A 22,659-nucleotide genomic window follows, 5' to 3' on the forward strand; every position below is an offset into this window, starting at 1 on the left:
ACCTGTGGTATATCATGTGTATTACCTCTTAACACTTAGGAAATTTTTGACCTGGGCTTGTCATTTGGGCCTGTTACTTGTGGGTGGCTTATTATTACTATTATTTTTGGGCTTATTTCATATCTGGGCCATTTTTTGCTATTTGCCGTCATAAAGTATTAAGTGGGCTAGGCCCAATAAATTGTAATTCATTTTTTGACTTTTGTAATAATCATTGTAATCTTAATTTTTGCACTTAGTTTAATTCATGAATGCATACTAATATCATGCATACCCGTTTGTATCTTTGTCCATTCAAACCCGTTGGCCACTAACGTATCTAGATCGAGTCAACCGTTCCCTTGGAGCAAAATGGAGCATACGTTGAATTTAAGACGAGCCCGATTGCATAAATACCTTCCTTTTGTGCTTGGATCGGCCCAATCTCTCTATCTCTATTTAATTATGTACTTTAAATTGTTACTTGCGCAATCATTATGCAAATTGGAGCCCTTATAGGATTATCATGTATTTTAAAGTCACCAAAAAATGAATTTGTTACAAAATGTGAGATTAATTTTGAGGCATTAATGCAAATTTGGGACTGATTTGATTAGAAGGATTAAAACTGTCGATTTTGCGAAATTGAGGACCAAATTGAACATCTATGAAACTTGTGGACTTTGACATATAAACTGATTTGGATTAATGTTTAGAACTTATGGAACTAATTGTGACTATTTAGATTTAGACCAAAAAATAAAACTTGACTATAATTTTGACGAATCATAGAATAAAACAGACTATATATGTAGAATACGATTAATATACGAACTATAATAGTGTGCCTAGAATTATTTTCCTAAAAAGTATTTTCTATACTTAAAAAAATATTTTTTCAAAACTATTTTTGGGTGGACTTATGTTGAGTCCTGCTTAGGTTAAGAGCTTTCGCGTAATAGCCTAAGTGTTCTAGTCCGACACCCTAAATGCCCAATTTTGGGCAGAATTTTACCACTTTTGTTTCTTGAACGTGATATATTTCGCATGAATAACTAAAATCTTTTGTTGCGGAAATATGAGCCGAAAAAATTTATTTACCATAAACAATTCATATTTACAAAGGCATATTATTAGAACTCGTGGGTCAACCGTATTCTACGGATCTTTAATACCGGGGTCCCTAACACCTTCCCCGGGAGATAACCAGAACCTTTACCCGAACTTTGGTTAGATTAGGATTCTTTTAAAATTTAACCATTTTAAATGAATCCTTTTTGAATTGGTTTTCCTAATTTCCTAAAAATTAGGTGGCGACTCTAAAATAATACCCATTTAGAGTACCATCCACATAGAAGTATAATTTTTCCTTTTTCCCGGTATGATTGACAACCGTACTTTCCTGGGACACTTTTCTTTTTAAATGAGGCAAGTGCAAATACGAATCGGAAAAAATACGACCCGCTACAGATGGTGACTCTACTGGGTATAATTTAAGGTTCTAATCATAACGGTTCCAATAATTTGTGTGTTTGTATGATATAAATTGTTTAAGTGATATAAATTGTTTATGTGTTTAAATTTCCGCAAAATATAACTGTCATTCATGCATGCATACTCCGCCACTCTTGACATTTATTTTACATTTTTTTAAGGATGACGACGTAGGATGAGCTGCGGTTATACATTCACTAAAAAACTTTTTTGCTATATTCTTTGGAGGTCTCTAAGGTCGAGTGGGCATGCGGTCATCCCACAGCCTTAGAGAGCCCACCCCCAGCTAACCTGTGTCATTTGCTTCAAAAACCACTCTAGAATAACAAGCGTAGAGCGAAGGCAAATCCTTACTGATTAGCGCATGCTGACCATAGACCAGTTTGGGTATCTCAGACCTACCTGAATCAGACAGGAAAGACACCCTACTGTGTTCAGATGGTGTAAAGACCTGAAGACACTACATCCCACTATTTGCTATTTGAAAGCATTATTGTGCCATGTGTGAAATAAATTACTGTTTCTGGGGGCAGGGAACTAACAGTGTTTTGTCTTGCAGATGTCTCTTTGATGTCTAGTTTGATATGACTGTGGGTCCACCACCAGGTTTAGTGATGTGGTGGGAAAGTTTGACTGATGATCAAGAGAAAGATATAAAGGGTTGTATAGGGCATCTACCTTCGTTAATAGATATGACTGGGGATCCGGGTTTGCTAGATTATTACTAGTTATTAGGACAACGACAGAATGGTGTTCAGATTTTGAGAGATAGAGATGATTCCCACTTTAAAAGAGATTAGAGATATCTTGGAAAGTGTAGGAAGTGCTAACAGATCCAAAAAGAATTTAGTTCAAAATATCCTTATCCCTCACAAACCTACTCCAAAAGAAATAAAGACATGTTTGCTGTTAACAAAGCCGATTGGGCACAAAGACCCACTATAGCCTTAGAGAGTTACATAGGAGATATTCATCCAAACAGGGGTACGAGAACCACATCCTTGAGTTTTCCTCACTCCAATCTTGGGAAGCCAACCAAGCACTAGCCTTTATTATCTGCCTATTGGGAACCATGGTATTTCCACTAAATGCCTCCCTAGTAATTGACACTCGAGTTGTCTTTGTTGCCCATGCTGTCCTTAGGGGAGTTAAACAAATAGGCTTACCAAACATTTTGGCATCATCCCTATTATCTTATCAGATATATACCAAGCTTTGGGAAAATGCCGCAACCGTTATTATTATTTCTAGGGTTACAACCTCTTAGTTCAATGGTGGATACTTAAGCATTTAGCTAAGAACGGTTTATCAACCTGCCGAGATCTGGCCCTAAGAGAGGATGACTTGGGAGTCGCTGCTATGCCTTATGGGGTTCAAGATAAAAAGAATGGGCTCACATCTTTTCCAGTCTGAGAGAAGAACATATCAGGTGGAGGGTACCTGATTTTCATTCCAAGACTGTTTGTGTTAAGAGCCGTAGGCGTCCATATCTACCGCTTATGGGCATTAGGGGAATCAGACCCTACGCACCATTGAGAGTACTTAGACAGTTTGGTATGAGACAGGTTATTCCGAATGTGGGTAATATGGGAGAGTTTGTACGAGTTATGAAGAAGGTCGTACCGAAGGTATAAAAGATGCTCAGAAAAATTAGAAGAATGTGATAAAGGAAGATAAGTTGGATGAAGATCCAAACAATCCAAGTCATGATGAAAACTACTACGAGTGGCTTAAGGCTGAGCTAGCTGGTACCGCTACTCTAGGGCCGTATCTGTACAAATTTTCGGTAGATAGGGAAGCCGTGAATGCAATTCAGGTTAGAAGAATGAAGCAACGAATGGAAGGAGAGAAATGGATCATCAAGCAAAAACAGAATATGATCAAGAGATAATCAAGAGTTTGACAGACGAGGCAGATGCCTCGTTGCAGAGCATGGAATGGCTAGACACTTTTGTTAAAGGGGCCATGGATACGGGGACATCATTGACTGACGACCAGAGAGATCAGTGGATCGGGACAGCATTGATGACGGCCCATGTAGCCATTTAGACCGCCCTCCGAAGGGCCAAAAGGGCGAGAGATGATAGGGAACAGATTTCTGTCCGTGGAGTGGATTTTTTCTGATTATTGCATTTATTTTAAAAGCCTTGTAATACCACTTTGGAAAATACTATTAATGAAAAGCAAGGGGATTTTTATTTTGGCAAAAATACATTTTTTTTTACATATAGCACAATTCTGCTTCATACGCTAGTAGCCTCGGAGCAACGAGGTATAGGAAAGCGAATTATATATTGTCTAAATGCTTAATTGATAAAACTGCTATGTGAAAATCATATATTTTGTCAAAACTCTTGATTGGTCCATATTCCGGTCACTACACAAAAGAAAAACCAAGAAAAACAATCCCTAAAACCAAAATTAGCTCCACTTTTAAAGGTTGATTTGCTAATAGGAAATGGAGACTACAGACAGCATGAGTGCAACTTCTCCTTACATCAACCTAGTCAGTGACGGTGAGAACATGGAAGTGACAAGTGAGAAAAACCGATAATGGGACAATCGAATGGCCCTGGCCACTTCTAGAATGAAAGAAGCTGTCCAAACCACTAACGCGGCCAACGAGAAAATGAAAGAAGTAGAAACTCTCCTAGCTTATGTTGAGGAACTAGTAAAGAAACACCCTGCCAATCGGGTAAAACGGGAAAAGGCACATGAAGCACCACTTGGGAGTTGTGTCCCACTCAGTCAACAAGAAGGGCTTGACCGCATACCATATGGAGATGACGAACTACTTATCCTCAATCTGAAAGCCTATGGAGACCAACGCTATTCTTAGCTTGAGGAACCTGCAGTTTCGTACACAATTGTTCTTGAGGGAAAGATCACACAATTGGGGTACGCCAGTAGAATTATCCAAACAAGAACTCTTGGAGACTTTGGGAAGTTTCGGAGTATATGCACAAAGCCCAAATTTATTGCCACCATGTGCTGCTTTTATGATTTACGTAAAATGCCTCTACCACCGAAGTCAGTCAGGCCATACAGCCAATGAGTGTGGAGCGTTAGAAAGGAAGCTTATCTAATGGATTGACCAAGGGAGAATTAGCCAACTGGGGGCCCCACTCTTTTCTGACCCATGACCAAGGAAGAAACTATCCAGAAAAGATATCAAAGGTTAGGTTCTGGAGAAGCGACTTTTCCAAATTCGAAGAGTCATACGCCAGGATTCACTCCCTACTATGTAGCGTGAAGAAGATAAGAGCAGTGCCACAAACCTATCAGGGTCGCCCAGGATCTCCAAAAGAAAGGGTTTGCGTGTATCACCATGGCTGTCTTCGCCACAACATTGAAGAATGTGTGGATTTCAAGCTTGAATTGGAACGCCTTGTCACGCCCTATTTTGAACGGGTCCAAGATAGTTTGCAACTTCACCGTTCTTCTAACTGGTTTAAAAGGGTTAGAGTCGCCACCTAATTTTTTAAGAAAAACAGGAAACCTATATGTGTTGTGTGTCTACTCCATTTTTTAGTCTACGAAACATATGAGATTATAGATAAGGGTTTTATTTACCCCGAGGGGAAGGTATTAAGCATCCCTCAGAGCCTGTCCGAAGACAGTCCTTAAACTTAGTTTAACTGAACACTAGAGGGGAATTATTTATCTATTTATCATTATTATTACTTGTTTTCAAAATGCTGTGATTTCATGAAAAGCTACACTAGGTGATAATATGCTAAGTGTATACAGTGTATAAAAATGTATTTATATCAAGTATCAAGTATTCATAAAGAATGTATAGTCTATATATATATATATATATATATATATATATATAAGAGTATAAAGAGAATGTACCTCGTAAGTATAAGAGTATATCTGTTAGTACAAAGAGTGTATATATATGTTAGTGTAAAGAATGTGTAACTATATTAAGAATAAGAAAATGTAAGACTAAAAAAAAAAATATATCAAGGATATAAAGAATGTGCGTCTATGTATATCAAAAGAATGTATATATATTAAACATATAAAGGACATATTTCAAGTGTAAAAGAGTGCACGTCAAACCTAAAATGTATAAAGAATTATATAACTAGGTATATTAGTGCATAAAGAATCTAAAAATAATTTGCGAATATTCATTGGTGTAAAGATTTTGTATAACGAAATTATTCGAAAAAGTGAAGTTTATTTGACTTGTTTCTACCGTTTAGTTAAAAAGAGTGTTTGTTTAATGAATATCCTATCAAAAGAATAAGGAACAAAATAATTGTAAAAAGTATTGGTAAAAAAAATAAGTATAAGGAATTGTGGATAAAAAATGAGTGAAAACGTGTAATGCCTCTAAAGAATAAAATATTTGTAAATGGACGACTTAATATTTGCCTAGCGTCAAAATGTGAATTTAACTTAATTAAAAAATTTATTAGTGTACACGAAACAATATAAAATATAAGTTGTATTAAGAGCGTATAAAGAATCAAAATTAAAGGATGGACTAGTATTTTTTCCTAATCGTTAAAAGTGTAGATTTATTTAACAAAGTATTCAAACCAAGTCAATTTAATCTAGTTATGAAAGTATTGACGGCCCAAGTCTTGCCTTTGCGAATGACAATTTTAAGTTTAACAAACAAGGTGACAAGTAAATAACTATATCAACCCGTCATTCCAAAAATAATGTTTTCACTATACTATGAGTTTATGTTTTGTACGGTTATATAAAAAGAATGCGGAAAGTAAATACAAACAATGATTCGATGAAATCTTCAGGCTTTTTCCGAGTGTCGTCTCCGGAATGTATCTCCGGGTACCTGTATAAACACTTAGTAAAAGTGTTAATAAGAGAATAAATAACTATTGAATGAATTAAAGAAATAATGAATAAACTTAAAATAAAAAAAAAACCCGTCTTTTGTACATGGGAGGCCTTGGAAATCGACGGAAATTTCTTCATCGGCCATTTGGGTGTAGCATTTTCCCAAATGAGTTTAAATAAAATGATAAAAAGGGTAACAGTGTCATCCGTTTCGGGAAGCGCAATCATAACGAGAAAGGTTAATCACAGTACCATTGGCCGTTGGAGTAATATTTTCCGGGCACAAAGTCGACATTTATTGTGTGAAAGAATGCAAAAATAAATAGTCCGTAACAAGTCAGCCCAAAACAGTGAGGAACAGAGTCAAACAGTAGCAATTAGTAACAAAAACGTAGTCACAATTCAGCGAGAAGGACGGAGCATAAAATGGTAGCGTCACTACCCACCGGTGATGAACTCCGGTTGGGATTAAAAGTAATAAAAATGCATACAAACACCTCCTGGAGATGGCATTAAAATAAAACAGAGACATGAAAATCAGATCACACAAGGTAGTTCATTAGAGAAGATGGAGCTAGCAGGAGAAGTCAACAAAAAGATGCAAAACAAAAAAAAAAACAATCCATTAGTCTTAAATTAGTAGGAGAAGTTAACAAAAATATGCAAAACAAAAAAAAAAAAAACAATCCATTAGCCTTAAACAAAAAAAAAACGCCCAGTAACATAAAATAGAGAAACAAAGCAGCAATAGTAGTATTAAAATAGAGGAACCAGGTAGCGACAAAGGCACTAGAACGGGGGGGCGAAGTTCTATGGTCAGCCGCCGACGGGAACAAGTCGGCTCCCTTTTTTTTTTTTTCAGATCTGGGTTTAACTCCTAAAAATAAGAGAAGGAGATGCCAAGAGCAAAAAATGAGTTATCGGAGAAATCAATCTCCGGCCAGATCTCGTGTGACAAACAAAGGAAGGCAGAGGAAGATCAATTGGCAGTGGCGGCGGCATGGCTTCATCGTTTTCCTATAGCTCCGACGAAGAGCTCGCCGGAGAAGAAGGTGAAGGGGCTGTGCGGTGGTTGTGGTTGTTTGGTGGAGGTGTGTTTTGTGGGTGAAGAGGAGGAAGGGAGGAGAAAGAGACGAGATGGTGTTATGGTGCGTGGGTGAGTGTTCGCCGGAGCTCGGAGCTCCGGCGTGGAGGGCTGGCGGCGGCGGCTGCTGTTTGTGAAGTGGGAGAAGAGAGAAGATGAAGGGAGAGAAATTGTTTGGGTTTAAAGAAAAAAAAAATCTGAAGTTGAGATGTGTAGTGTGTAAGTGTAGAAAATAATTGAATCAACCACCCCTTTTCTTATAATGTAAAGAAACACTCCTTTTTGTCCAAAAGCCATACCCCTTTGTCCCCAACCCATCACCTCAAAATGTCAACTTTTTAAAAAGGTGACGAGACCTTGACTTGATTAAATTTTGCTTTGCGTTTAAAAATTAATTGCTCTAATTTTCTCTGCACTGTCGGGCCGTACTAAAATATAGTTAATTAATACATGTATAAATAATAACGTAAGTATAAAAATATAAGTATTAATGTGTAAGATATGAAAATTTATTGCTATAAAATTAAGAAACAATTATTACTTGCACAAAAAATGGTAGTATTATGTTGTACATGTGCAAAATAATGATTCTTGAAAAATGATTATAAATTGATAAAATTCCTAAAATAAGGATAATCATCAATAAATTGTCAAAAAATGTGTAAAAAAATGTATTTTGCGCTCTTTAACGAATCAGGGCCCCCCAAAACGTTAATTTTAAGCACGTCGAGCCAAAATCAGGTGTCAACCGCTTGTCCCTCTTCGACCGGAGACGATGAAAGAGTTTTCAGACGAAGACGTTGACATGTAGCCTATTTTGGCTCGACAAAGAATTGTTAAAAGGATATGTACGGAGAAAGAGGCCAGTCGTTGATAGAGCTTTGACAATACTCTCAGTCCGTCGGCAGGGTTGTGATTAAAAGAAAACTGATAAAAAGGGAAGGATTGTTCAGGGCCGAAAAATATTCGCGTACCCACGTCGTCGCTTCCAAAATTGCCCAGTGTCGAGCTACGAGACGCTGGGAGGGTGCAAGATTGTATACTTGCTGGGGAAAGAATGATTCTCACCCCGATGTGACCGAACTCTGCATAGAGCTTCCTACATATCTCGTCAATCACGAGAATCAGGTCAATGTAGTTCGAAAGGTGGTAACTAATGGATGTTATGGCAAATTTTGATCGTCCGATCAAAATTTTACCTAGTGTTGTTGGAGTGGTCCTAGCAAGTGTAGGACGAAGAATGGTCGTGCTCGAATTCGAGCTACCTACATATCCCTAAGGTGGGAGTCAGACCGGTTGTAGTTCAGAAAAATGATTTGGGGAGGAAAATGATGTATTGCTATATGGGTGACCGAACTCAGAGCTATGGATTGAAATGGACTACAAAGTTATATGTCGGGACCCTGATGAAAACATCGGGTTGTGTGCTGAAGCTTTGAATGTAGAGGAGTCCTGAATTGTGTGTGAAGACCTTGATGAATACTTCGGTTTGTGTGCCAGAGCCTTGAAATGAAATGAAGTCTCGTGTTGTGTGCCGAGATCTTGATGCATACTATACTTTGTGTGCCAGAGCTTTGAGTTGGAATACCTGTATTTGAAGGTGGGCGCCTATAAAAAAAATTAAAATACCCGTATTGGACTGACTGAAATTAAAATGCCCGCATTAGAAGGTGGGCGCCTGAACTGGAATTGAAATACCCGCATTAGAAGGTGGGCGCCTGACTGAAATTAAAATACCCGCATTAGAAGGTGGGCGCCTGACTGAAATTACAATACCCGCATTAGAAGGTGGGTGCCTTGACTGAAATTAAAATGCCCGCATTAGAAGGTGGGCGCCTAAACTGGAATTGAAATACCCGCATTAGAAGGTAGGCGCCTGACTGAAATTAAAATACCCGCATTAGAAGGTGGGCACCTGACTGAAATTAAAATACCCGCATTAAAAGGTGGGGGCCTTGACTGAAATTAAAATGTCCGCATTAGAAGGTGGGCGCCTGAACTGAAATTTAACTACCCGCATTAGAAGGTGGGCGCCTTGACTGAAATTAAAATACCCGCATTATGAGGTGGGTGCCTGAACTGAAATTTAAAATACCCGCATTAGAAGGTGGGTGCCTGAACTGAAATTTAAAATACCTGCATTAGAAGGTGGGCGCCTTTAAAAATGTACCTGATGAGGTAAAGATAAGAGATATGTCATGAATATGATAATGATGGTGATGAGTCTAAGTCTAGAGATCCTAAAGTGTATGATATGATAACTCCATGAAGCTAATGAACCTTATACGTTTTCTTTGATGTTATTCATTATTGCTAAACCCACCTTATGATGCTAGTTCCTTTAAGGTGTGGTATGATGAACATGATTACTCCATAATGGGAATCAGGGGTTCTCGACCTTACATCACCCTAATATAGTTATAGATTATCTTTGAGTTCGAATGTATGTTTTATGAGACGTATACGATAATGAGGATACACTGTGCCTAGATGGCCGGACACGTCACCGCGAAGGGGGGCTGCATACGGTTACACCGTGCCTAGATGGACAGACATGTCACCGCGGAGGCGGGCTGCATATGATTACACCGTGCCTAGGGTGACGGACATGACACCACTAGTGGGCGGCGTGTGATAGTTACCCGGACGCGGGCTAACGATGATGATATATATATGATATGCATACATGTGTTCTCCCTAAAAGATTAAGCAGGTTATATCTTCAGTTCTGGTTTCATTGTTTATTTGTTATGCTATTATGATTCATGCCTTACATACTCAGTACAATGTTCGTGCTGACGTCCTTTCTTCTTGGGCGCTGTGTTCATGCCCACAGGTAGACAGGGAGACGGTGCGGATCCGTAGGAGCTTATCAGCAGATTCACAGGAGCACTCCATTATTCTGGAGGTGCTACTTATGATCATATTCTTTTGTGTATATATTTTGGGCACGACGGGGCCCTGTCCTGTCCTTATGTCTAGTACTCTAGTAGAGGCTCGTAGATACATACGTGTGGGTTGTTAGTGTCCCATGACGATGTCAGCATACATTTTTGTATATCATTTTGGTAACCGTACATGCTTATGTTTATCTATGTATAACCTTGGGGTCTTTATATATGTATGTGTTCAGGATGAGTATGATGACTAGTAGAATGAGTGGTGCTCGGTAGTAAGCTCCGGGTTAAGTTTTTGAGTGTTTTTCTGTTTTCTGGAAAAAATTTGTTAACTAAATTTTTTTATTTTATCAAATTTGTTTGGTAGACTTCATTATCTATGGTCTCCATCGTATATAACTGTGATATATAGAGTTATTTGAACCCTCACGAGTAATTTCCATAGGTCTATTAGAAGAAGAGGCCATAACTTAAGTCCTACTTAAGGGAAGATCACATTGGATTAGGGACATGTACATGATGCATATGCACAATACACGCAACAAAGCGTGTTATAAAGAAACAAGTATACTAACAAATAACAATAAAATTTTAGAACCACAAACCTAAGGCTCTGATACCAAAACATATAGCAACCCCTTTGTCATGATAAAATTTAGCTAAGTCGTGCGGGCACTTACCTTTCCAACCTTGGTAAGCGAACCCTCAACCCAACGATAATAAAAACGTCAAGAATTAACTAAATAAGCGGAAGAGAATAAATCACGTAAGTCTGACGATAATAAATTAAATAAGAAAATGCGGAAATAAATGAAATCCACCCCAGTATCTTGTCTGGTCATACAAGAGCATCTAACTAAAATCTACAAGTATGAAATATCAATAATACATCAAGTCCGAATGTGTCTCGGAATAGGAAATAAGACATAAATAAGAATAATCTTCAAGGCGGCGGACGTCTCGTGCTCACCCTGTAGACTCCAAGCAACTCTCGATCCAACTATCAACCACGAGAAACAGAAGTAGATCCAACCTGGAATTCTGCATTCATAAAAGAATGCAGCAAGTGCAGGTCAGTACAAAACCACAGTACTGGTAGGTATCATAGGTCGACTAAGTATAGCTAACATAAAGCAGGATAAGCAGATAAATCAACAAGTATAAGTCAAACACTATCAAAACCAAGTACATGTCATCACCTAAGTTGAAGCATCTAAACCCAAGTGTGCCAAGTCTCAATATATCTAATCGGAAACCAACAACACAAGTAAAAACACCAGATCATCACAATATAAGCCATAATGAAATGTAATGCAATGATGTAAGAATGCAAATGCAATGCAATCTTGTGTACACATGTACTCCGAACGAAAGTATCGACGTCTGGGTAGCACAACCCATGAGGGACCCGCGAAGTCCATACACTCACTCATCCATGATTCTGGGATAATCATCGGACATTGGACTCTCACATCACACAATCCATGATTCCGGGACAACCATCGGACATCGGACAACTCACATCACTCGCACACTATCCACGATTCCGGGACAACCATCGGATATCGGAATACTACACATCACTCTCATGCAAACTGAGCTCAGCTCATCACAGTGTTTCATCAAGTATTAACAATGTATCAAAAATATATCATGAGAGATGTGAATGCGTGCGATGTATGAGTCAACATGAACAATTAGATCAATAGCACAAGCACCAAACATGGGTACGCCAACAATATCGTGAAAGACTACACAAGTCATATCAAAACACTATCCCCGAAATCAAATGCCACCAAGTGGGGCACCACAATATCATGAACAAGATATCTCAATACTCTCCAGTATCTACTATCACTATGCGACATCAAGCCCACGAAAATAGGACAACTCAATCACAACACAACGGGGTGGCTCACCCCAAGTACACAAAAGGGACCAACCTAAAACAATACCCAACCCAATTTCATACCCGCAGGTTTACATGCTTTCTCCGACAATATAATCTATATATATGCTTCGCTACATGAAATCTCACCAAGGATAAGCCATAACCTACCTAGATGGCCGAACAACAACACACTAACAATCACTCCTTAGCCTTGCCCTTCCGCTGAGACTCAAGATCAAGAAAGTCTAGGCATAGTCGAAATCTAGATTAGAAATCATGAAGGTTGACATCTATATTGCTATCATTCAAATTAGGTCAAAACCCAACCCTAGAATTTGGGAAAACGGAACCCACAAGGTTAAAACGGGAAATTCGGGGGTAAAATATCAAGTTAACACTAGGTGATCAAAACCCATCAACTAATTGCTAAATTAACTCAAGGATTCACCCAATTTCGAAATTCAAGCAAAGCCCCCAATTTTGGGTATAAACCCTAAGTCTTAGATTAAAGAATCCAAAACTAACAATGGAAGATATATGATTAACAACCTTAGATACATCATAATCTAGCATAAACCCAATCAATTTCATCATTTAGAAGCCTATATAGAACATTCATTAAACCCACTTCAATCTCTTTCACCAAAGAACTAACAAGGAAAAGGAATTCTAAGATGATTAAGAATAATGAATTAGCAAGAAGGTTAGGAGGACTTACCACCAAGAATCTTCTCCAAGAATCCTCTAGAATTTCTCCCCATATGAACCACTTTCGGAATAAAAAAAGAATGAAAAGACTTGGTGTTATAGCCCGTATTTTGTACGTTCGAATATTTCGAGATAGTCGTGGTAAGTTAAGGGCAAGATCATTTTTAAAAATTATTTTAATGTACAAGTTGTTATGAATATTATTTATGAACATTATTAGAATGAAAATAGTGAGAAAGGCAAAGGGTAAAAAGGGAAATTCGCAAAATGGCCCATGGTAATATTGTGGAAGGCTAGGGGCAAAACGGGAATTTCACACAAAGTTCAAGAGAATTCTTGAAAATGCTACTTGGCCGTGTGGTATAAAGAATGGGTCCCACCCATGGCCATGTGTCCCTATTTTTATTTATGGGACTTAAGTATATATATATGGACAAGTGATGGAAAAATAAATAAATAAGACATATTATCTTCATCTTTTAGAAAGATGAAGAAACTTGGAGAAGAAGAATTAAGAAGCCATTCGGCCATGGCTAGAGGGAATTGGCTCCATGGAGTTGATCAAGAAAAAATTATTTCTTCTAGTATTCCAACTAATTTGAAGGCCCTAATTAACATGGAGTGGTTGTTGGAGGAAGAAAACTATTTATTCTTGCAAGTTCATAACCCAAGCCAAGTAAGAAGACAAGTGGAAAAAGGTAAGATTTAATCTTCTTTTATATGTTATGGATGGTTGTGTATGTTGTAGTGTGTGGAAATGGATGAAATTCAAGAAAATATGGAAGTTGTGTTGTGGCCGTGTATGTGTTGGTGTTGGCCGTGTGTGTGTGCTGTGTTGTATAGGGATGATGAACTAATTTTATCTAGTAATTTGGTTGTTGTTGTAATGAAATCTATGATGAAAATGAAAGTTCAATGATTCTAGTGAAGTTGTAATGGTTGGAGGGTTGTTTTAGAAGTTAATGTGATTTGAACATAGTCTTCTTGTATTTATGGAAAACAATGTTGTTAGTGTGTGAATTGTTGGTGTAGTTCATGAATTTGAAAGGAGGAAATGTGTTGTTATGGTTCTTGTTGCAATTGGAAGGTCTCGGGTGGAATGGCATATTGGCTAGATTGTTTTGAATATTGTGTGACTTGTTTGAAGTATCTTTGAATTGTGTTTGTAAGGTCTTGGGCAAGTATTTGAATGTGTAAGCACTTGGTGTTGGCTTGACTATATGTGATGGAATTGAGTATAAATGAAATGCCGTCGAATTGTGTAAAAAGAATTGCTGGTGTTAGAATGCATTCGAAATAATTGTTGAAGTTGGAGATATGATTGTTGGTATTGTTGTTGGTAATTTGGCCGAGTTGCATTCTCGGGTTTGTGGTTGTTAAATTGGCCGAGTTAGATTCTCGGGGATGTTGTATCTACAGGGGAAATGCTGCCGAAATTTCGGTAGAATATAAGTGAATTCATTTGAAAGACTAAGGCAAGTGAATGACAATAAATCTAATGATGATGTGAATTCTTTTGTATGTAGACTAGCAAGCTTGGATAAATAAGCGTAGCTAATAGGACGTGGAGCAGGTATGTAAGGCTTACCTTTCTTTCTTTTGGCATGATCTTTATGGAACGAACAAATGACGTATATGTATGATTGCAAAGAAATTCCTATTCTTAGAGCCACTAGGATGGCTAATATCCTTGATTTCCATAAGCTGTTTCATATGATTTTGATACGTATCTATGTTGTCCGAAGATCTACTTGATATGTTTCCGAATTGGCATTCGAGAGATAAGTGATATGGCTAATGTCTTGATTTCCAAATGATAGCACGTCTGATTATTCCGTTAAGTCCTTGATACATTTTAATATGTACATATGATTCCAAAAGCAATATTTGATTTGATCCATACGATATCCGAAGGGTACTTGATATGATGGTTGCTTTGATTTTCCAAAAATGGCTTCTGAAATGTTCGTAGAAGGTTCTGTACTTCAAACACTCATAACTTTCTCATACTAAGTCGGATTGACCCGAAACTTATTTCTGAGCCTTCAGGAGTCGGTAAGTATACTTGTCTATCGAGTCTTGATTTATGTGCATATGGTTTCGCATTAGTCTGTTCGTGCAACCCTCAGTTTGGATTTCACTGAGCCCGGGCCAGGATATGTTCTCGTGCGTATTCCCTCTGCATTGTTCACCGAGTCTCTCTCACTTGCGGGCCGGGACACGTTATATGTATATGATGCTACGATGATATGGGGATGGTGGCCAGGATGGCATATGATGATTTATTCACCGAGACCCGCAAAAGAGGGTCGGGACACGTTATATGTATCTACCGAGTCCCTCAATAGAGGGCCGGGATACGTTATATGTATACATGATATATGATGTTGACATGCACTATTCTATCCACCGAGTCCCTCTCTTGAGGGCCGGGACACGTTACGCATATGTGATATATGATGTGGACATGTATGATTTTATCCACCGAGTCCCTCACTGGAGGGCCGGGACACGTTATTTGTTCATATGATATATGACATGGATATGCATGATTTTCATTTAAAAAGGCAAGTACCTTGATGTTCTAAAAGGTCATACTTGATTCTGGTAATTCACTGTTTCCGTTATGATTCTCTTTTCTGTATTCCATGCCTTACATGCTCAGTACACATTCTGTACTAACCCCCTTTCTTCGGGGGCTGCGTTTCATGCCGCGCAGGTACACCCAGATGAGCAGAAGTCATTACAGAAGATGTTCCGGTGAAGTTGGCAAGCTCCACTTGTTCCTGGAGTGCTGCCGAGTCAGAGTATATGTGCTATGATGTCTGACTAATGTTAGAGACTTTGCAGACAAGAGTTGTGGGTATAGAATATCAGTTCTGTAAGCGGCTCCATCAGCCGATGTGTCAGTTTGTGTTATGATATGAATTCCATATAATTACAGATTTTGTTGGATGTGATAAACAAAGAAAAAGAGAAGATTTCTGAAAGCCTTAATATGTATTTCATGCTTATGATTTAAAAGTCCAAAGAAGTTGTGTATGTGATAAGGGTCAGAGGGTTCGCTCGGCCTTAAGTAATGGTCGGGTGCCCATCACACCCTAGGTAGATTAGGGTGTGACAAAGTGGTATCAGAGCAGGTTTGTCCTAGGGGTTGTCTGCAAAGTCGTGTCCAGTAGAGTCATGTTTATGGTGTGAAGCGCACCACATTTATAAACAGGAGGCTACGGGGCATCTAGGGATTGTTGACCTTCTTTCTGTCATAGATTGTGCGATAGAGCCAAGTAATTGGAAAATAAAATTCCTTATAAAAGCCTTACATACGACAGAAGAAGATGAATGGCGATATGGAAAGCCACAGGGGTAAGTATTGGTATTTTGTTCTTTACCTGAAATTGGAAGCTCTGAATGGCTGGAATGTGATACATAGCCGTATGTTCTGTGAGGCATTGTTGATATTTGCTGCGTACATATTTTGAATAGTAAGAGTGGTAAAGAAGATTCTGCCGGAATTGTTCACGATCAGGTCATTTAGTTAGATACGTCTAATATGAGGAGGTGTGGAAAGGGAATATGGTAAATAGACAATAAGATGTGTTGTCTCAGAAGGATTACGGACTTGGCATGGCGTGAAAAATGATTGTGAGCAAGACAATTAGCAGCCCAAAAGGATTAAAACGGATAACATTCGAGGCTTAACAGGAGCAAGATCTGTTGGAGGATTCAGAGAAAGTCGACAACCAGTTTTGCTGCAGATTATTATGTAAGGATGGTGAGTGGAAATCCGAACAGACTGATACCTGAGTACTTGTAAGAAATGGCGACGAAGGTATGTTCCCCACCATCGGGAATCTAGAAATCTGGGGAAAAAGGTAACCATACTCACAGGTGAAAGGTGAACACTGGGAATTGGAAAGGGTAAAATAGTAATTGTAAAGGACGGACGTGTTACGAAAATGTCTCGGAATCTGTAAGACTTCGACTTGCTCCAAATCATGTAATAAAGGTCATGTGAGGAAGTGGACGCGATTATATCAGTATCAAGGCATCGAATTCCATCAAAGTTTCGAGGTTAAGCGTGCTAAGGTGGGAGAAATTTCAGGATGGGTGACCCACTGGGAAGTGTGCAAGAAATTCTATATATTCCGACATAAGAAGCTAGAGTAACCTAAGGGAAACTAAAATATATGGGATGGTTGGAGACCATAAGAGGTCGCGTAGGACGAGGCAGACTAGACTGGTGAAGAGAAAGAAAGTGCATCACAACTTTGGAATTAGGATAGGCTTGAATAGCGTTTGGAGATATTTTGTGGGCAAGGTAGTAGCAATTTTACATATATATATATATATATATGAATGAGTAGGATATCCCACATGTTCTTGTGTCGGTGGACATGTGAGTCCCAACAACCGGTGCCACGGTAAAGAAGGCAGTAATCAAATAAGGGTGCCGAAGTTCGAGCGACAACAAAAATAAATAGTCCAAGTGTTACAAGGTAAGTTACTATTATTTTCACTACAGGTTAAAACTGAAAAGGTTATAATACAATGATATTTGAAAGAGAAAGTGAGTGAGTAGATGGGAAATAAAGAGATCAAATATCGGAAAGAAGTGAAAAGTAAGAAACATGATCGAGCAAAACCTCCAAAAGAAACGACGGGCAAAGTACGGGACCATTTGGATAAAACTGCAAGCATAGGTACGTGAAAAGGATAAAGTGTGGTAATATGGAACAAAAGAGGAGTATATGAGGTTCGAGAACCAATTTCAATAAGTGGGACTGAAGGAATAGTGACCACGACAAGGAATGTGAGGTAAGAGAAAGAATGATAAAGCCTGGTGACGATGTTAGGAGATTTGGTATATAAAGGGACAGTCGCGTTAATGTGATTACCTCAGACATAGAAGTGTTCTCCGGAAAGGATGACTTAGAAATGAAACGGATTTGCGAACTTAAAGTAAAAATTTCGTAAATTGCAGAGCCAATGCCACAAATGGAAAAAGAAGAAAAGTGTTTGAAGAGGAAGAAACCCAAGGAAGGGTAAGGGAGAAAGTAGGAAGAATATACTAACGGATTAGTCGAAGGAAGAGGAGGACCTTTGGGAGCGAAACAATTGGAGATCTTTAATCATAGGAGTAAGAAGGATACTTTGACAAGTTAGTAATAGGAACCCGATCACGCACCAAGGAAAGAACAAGTGTAACAGGTCGACACTGTTGACTGGGAGATTAATGATATGGAATGAGAATTCATGTGAGGTCTGAAGAATTTGATCTTAGAAAAAAAAAATGGAACGAAATGTAAGGAATGTACATAGGATACCGCTCGGTTATAGCGTCATGAATATAATTAACGATTCGATGAAAAAGGATAAAGAGAGTGAAAATTGTAAGAATTCTGCGCTAAGAACAAAAGTAGCGGGACACTTGAGAAATATGGACGCACGGCTGCGATACGAGCGCATAGTTAAGAAGAATTACGAGTAAGTAAGCCAAATGGGTGAAAGGATTAATAGTGGACAGAAAGGTATGGGAATATTGACAAGAATGATGGTGTAGACAAAACTTAAGATAAGAAGTTTCGATATGTTATGCACAGAGTTGGAAAAAGGTTTAAAAAAAAAAAGACTATTGGCATATGAGGAACCCCTAAAAGGGGGGGGGGGGGGAGAGCACATTATGTTAGACTATTGGCATATGAGGAACCCCGAAAAGAAGACTATTGGCATATGAGGAACCCCTAAAAGGGGGGGGGGGGGGAGAGCACATTATGTTAGACTTGAAAAGGAAATTTATTAGCTCGGGACCAGAGTTCGAAACATGTCGTCACATCAACAGGATACATGGAAGAAGTAGAAACAAATTGACATTGAGTGTATCGTGAGGCCGATATAAAGGGAAAGAATGAAAGATACCTTAAGAGAATGCTTCTTGCCAACATGAATTATGACATGTTTATGTCATGATTTGAATCCCTCCTATCGGGCAAACTAGCGTCATACCTAAGTACGCAGTGATATGTTTTAAAGGGTAACAAAGAGAGCAAGAAAGGTCTACCAGCTAAGTGCACAAAGAATAAGGGAGAAAATGATAAGATCCAAAAGATATTTCGGACAGCAACGACGATTATGACGAAAGTATCAACAATTGGTAATTTGGAAATTTTTGAAGGAAAAAGAAAGAACGCGATGCCTGTGAGTGAAATAAAAGAGGTCACCGAATACTAGAAAATAATTCATGGACCTTTAATTATACAGAACATGAAGATATACGCTATGAAATCATATGAACCATCGACGTGAAGTGGTGCTCGATTATGTTTGTAAGGAATCCGCACTGGTGAGCCAACGAGGGAATAACGATGGACGAAATGAGCGCCAATACAAAGAAATCAAAGACAAGTATACTTGTGTCGAGAAATGTGAAGGAAGGAAGCAAAGAAAAAGTTGTAATAAGAACTTAGAGATGCTGCGAACTAAGAAGTTAAGTGAACTCGGATCATAAGCTACCATATGTGTAACTGCACTGCGAAAGATAATAAATAAAGAAACATTTCGTACATACGTTTTTAGATGAATATTTAGAATAAAAGATTAAAAGGGGATAGTGACAAAGACATAAAGAAACAGGGGGCAAAGAAAAGAGAACACCAAAAGACCGATGGATAATTATAGCATGATAAGTGAGACTGTAATACTGTAGATCAAATGAGAGCAAGGAACAGTCTGTGGCCATATGGATCGTTAAGCGAAAATTGCGTACCAAAGACAGGGTTTCTATTAAGGTGTGGTAACGAAGCAATAACAGAAAAGAGATAATCTAGGGAGCACAAGGATTATGAGTGGGCACAGCGGATTAGAAAGCCCATGACACGGAATGAGGACTCATGTAAAGACTAAGAAGTTCGATTATAAAGGAAATAGGGTGAAAGATAAGGAATGGGTAGGAAGAAAAAGGACAACTATAAAAAGGACCCTCCCGAAGTATTATGACCCCCCATGAGGTCAATTGAACATTCGAGGACGAATGTTCTAAAGGGGGGAGGATGTTATAGCCTGTATTTTGTACGTTCGGATATTTCGAGATAGTCGTGGTAAGTTAAGGGCAAGATAATTTTCAATAATTATTTTAATGTACAAGTTGTTATGAATATTATTTATGAACATTATTAGAATGGAAATATTGAGAAAGGCAAAGCGTAAAAAGGGAAATTCGCAAAATGGCCCATGGTAATATTGTGGAAGGCTAGGGGCAAAACGGGAATTTCACACAAAGTTCAAGAAAATTCTTTAAAATGCTACTTGGCCGTGTGGTATAAAGAATGGGTCCCACCCATGGCCATGTGTCCCTATTTTTATTTATGGGACTTAAGTATATATATATGGACAAGTGATGGAAAAATAAATAAATAAGACATATTATCTTCATCTTTTAGAGAGATGAAGAAACTTGGAGAAGAAGAATTAAGAAGCCATTCGGCCATGGCTAGAGGGAATTGGCTCCATGGAGTTGATCAAGAAATAAATTATTTCTTCTAGTATTCCAACTAATTTGAAGGCCCTAATTAACATGGAGTGGTTGTTGGAGCAAGAAAACTATTTATTCTTGCAAGTTCATAACCCAAGCCAAGTAAGAAGACAAGTGAAAAAAGGTAAGATTTAATCTTCTTTTATATGTTATGGATGGTTGTGTATGTTGTAGTGTGTGGAAATGGATGAAATTCATGAAAATATGGAAGTTGTGTTGTGGCCGTGTATGTGTTGGTGTTGGCCGTGTGTGTGTGTTGTGTTGTATAGGGATGATGAACTAATTTTATCTAGTAATTTGGTTGTTGTTGTAATGAAATCTATGATGAAAATGAAAGTTCAATGATTCTAGTGAAGTTGTAATGGTTGGAGGGTTGTTTTAGAAGTTAATGTGATTTGAACACAGTCTTCTTGTATTTATGGAAAACAATGTTGTTAGTGTGTGAATTGTTGGTGTAGTTCATGAATTTGAAAGGAGGAATTGTGTTGTTATGGTTCTTGTTGCAATTGGAAGGCCTCGGGTGGAATGGCATATTGGCTAGATTGTTTTGAATATTATGTGACTTGTTTGAAGTATCTTTGAATTGTGTTTGTAAGGTCTTGGGCAAGTATTTGAATGTGTAAGCACTTGGTGTTGGCTTGACTATATGTGATGGAATTGAGTATAAATGAAATGCCGTCGAATTGTGTAAAAAGAATTGCTAGCGTTAGAATGCATTCGAAATAATTGTTGAAGTTGGAGATATGATTGTTGGTATTGTTGTTGGTAATTTGGCCGAGTTGCATTCTCGGGTTTGTAGTTGTTAAATTGGCCGAGTTAGATTCTCGGGGATGTTGTATTTACAGGGGAAATGCTGCCGAAATTTCGGTAGAATATAAGTGAATTCATTTGAAAGACTAAGGCAAGTGAATGACAATGAATCTAATGATGATGTGAATTCTTTTGTATGTAGACTAGCAAGCTTGGATAAATAAGCGTAGCTAATAGAACGTGGAGCAGGTATGTAAGGCTTACCTTTCTTTCTTTTGGCATGATCTTTATGGAACGAACAAATGACGTATATGTATGATTGCAAAGAAATTCCTATTCTTAGAGCCACTAGGATGGCTAATATCCTTGATTTCCATAAGCTGTTTCATATGATTTTGATACGTATCTGTGTTGTCCGAAGATCTACTTGATATGTTTCCGAATTGGCATTCGAGAGATAAGTGATATGGCTAATGTCTTGATTTCCAAATGATAGCACGTCTGATTATTCCGTTAAGTCCTTGATACATTTTGATATGTACATATGATTCCAAAAGCAATATTTGATTTGATCCATACGATATCCGAAGGGTACTTGATATGATTGTTGCTTCGATTTTCCAAAAATGGCTTCTGAAATGTTCGTAGAAGGTTCTGTACTTCAAACACTCATAACTTTCTCATACTAAGTCGGATTGACCCGAAACTTGTTTCTGAGCCTTCAGGAGTCAGTAAGTATACTTGTCTATCGAGTCTTGATTTATGTGCATATGGTTTCGCATTAGTCTGTTCGTGCAACCCTCAGTTTGGATTTCACTGAGCCCGGGCCAGGATATGTTCTCGTGCGTATTCCTCTGCATTGTTCACCGAGTCCCTCTCACTTGCGGGCCGGGACACGTTATATGTATATGATGCTACGATGATATGGGGATGGTGGCCAGGATGGCATATGATGATTTATTCACCGAGACCCGCAAAAGAGGGCCGGGACACGTTATATGTATCTACCGAGTCCCTCAATAGAGGGCCGGGACACATTATATGTATACATGATATATGATGTTGACATGCATGATTCTATCCACCGAGTCCCTCACTTGAGGGCCGGGACACGTTACGCATATGTGATATATGATGTGGACATGTATGATTTTATCCACGGAGTCCCTCACTGGAGGGCCGGGACACGTTATCTGTTCATATGATATATGACATGGATATGCATGATTTTCATTTAAAAAGGCAAGTACCTTGATGTTCTAAAAGGTCATACTTGATTCTGGTAATTCACTGTTTCCGTTATGATTCTCTTTTTTGTATTCCATGCCTTACATGCTCAGTACACATTCTGTACTAACCCCCTTTCTTCGGGGGCTGCGTTTCATGCCGCGCAGGTACACCCAGATGAGCAGAAGTCATTACAGAAGATGTTCCGGTGAAGTTGGCAAGCTCCACTTGTTCCTGGAGTGCTGCCGAGTCAGAGTATATGTGCTATGATGTCTGACTA

Source organism: Lycium barbarum, chromosome 5 (assembly GCF_019175385.1).
Source record: "Lycium barbarum isolate Lr01 chromosome 5, ASM1917538v2, whole genome shotgun sequence".
Taxonomy (NCBI): Eukaryota; Viridiplantae; Streptophyta; class Magnoliopsida; order Solanales; family Solanaceae; genus Lycium; species Lycium barbarum.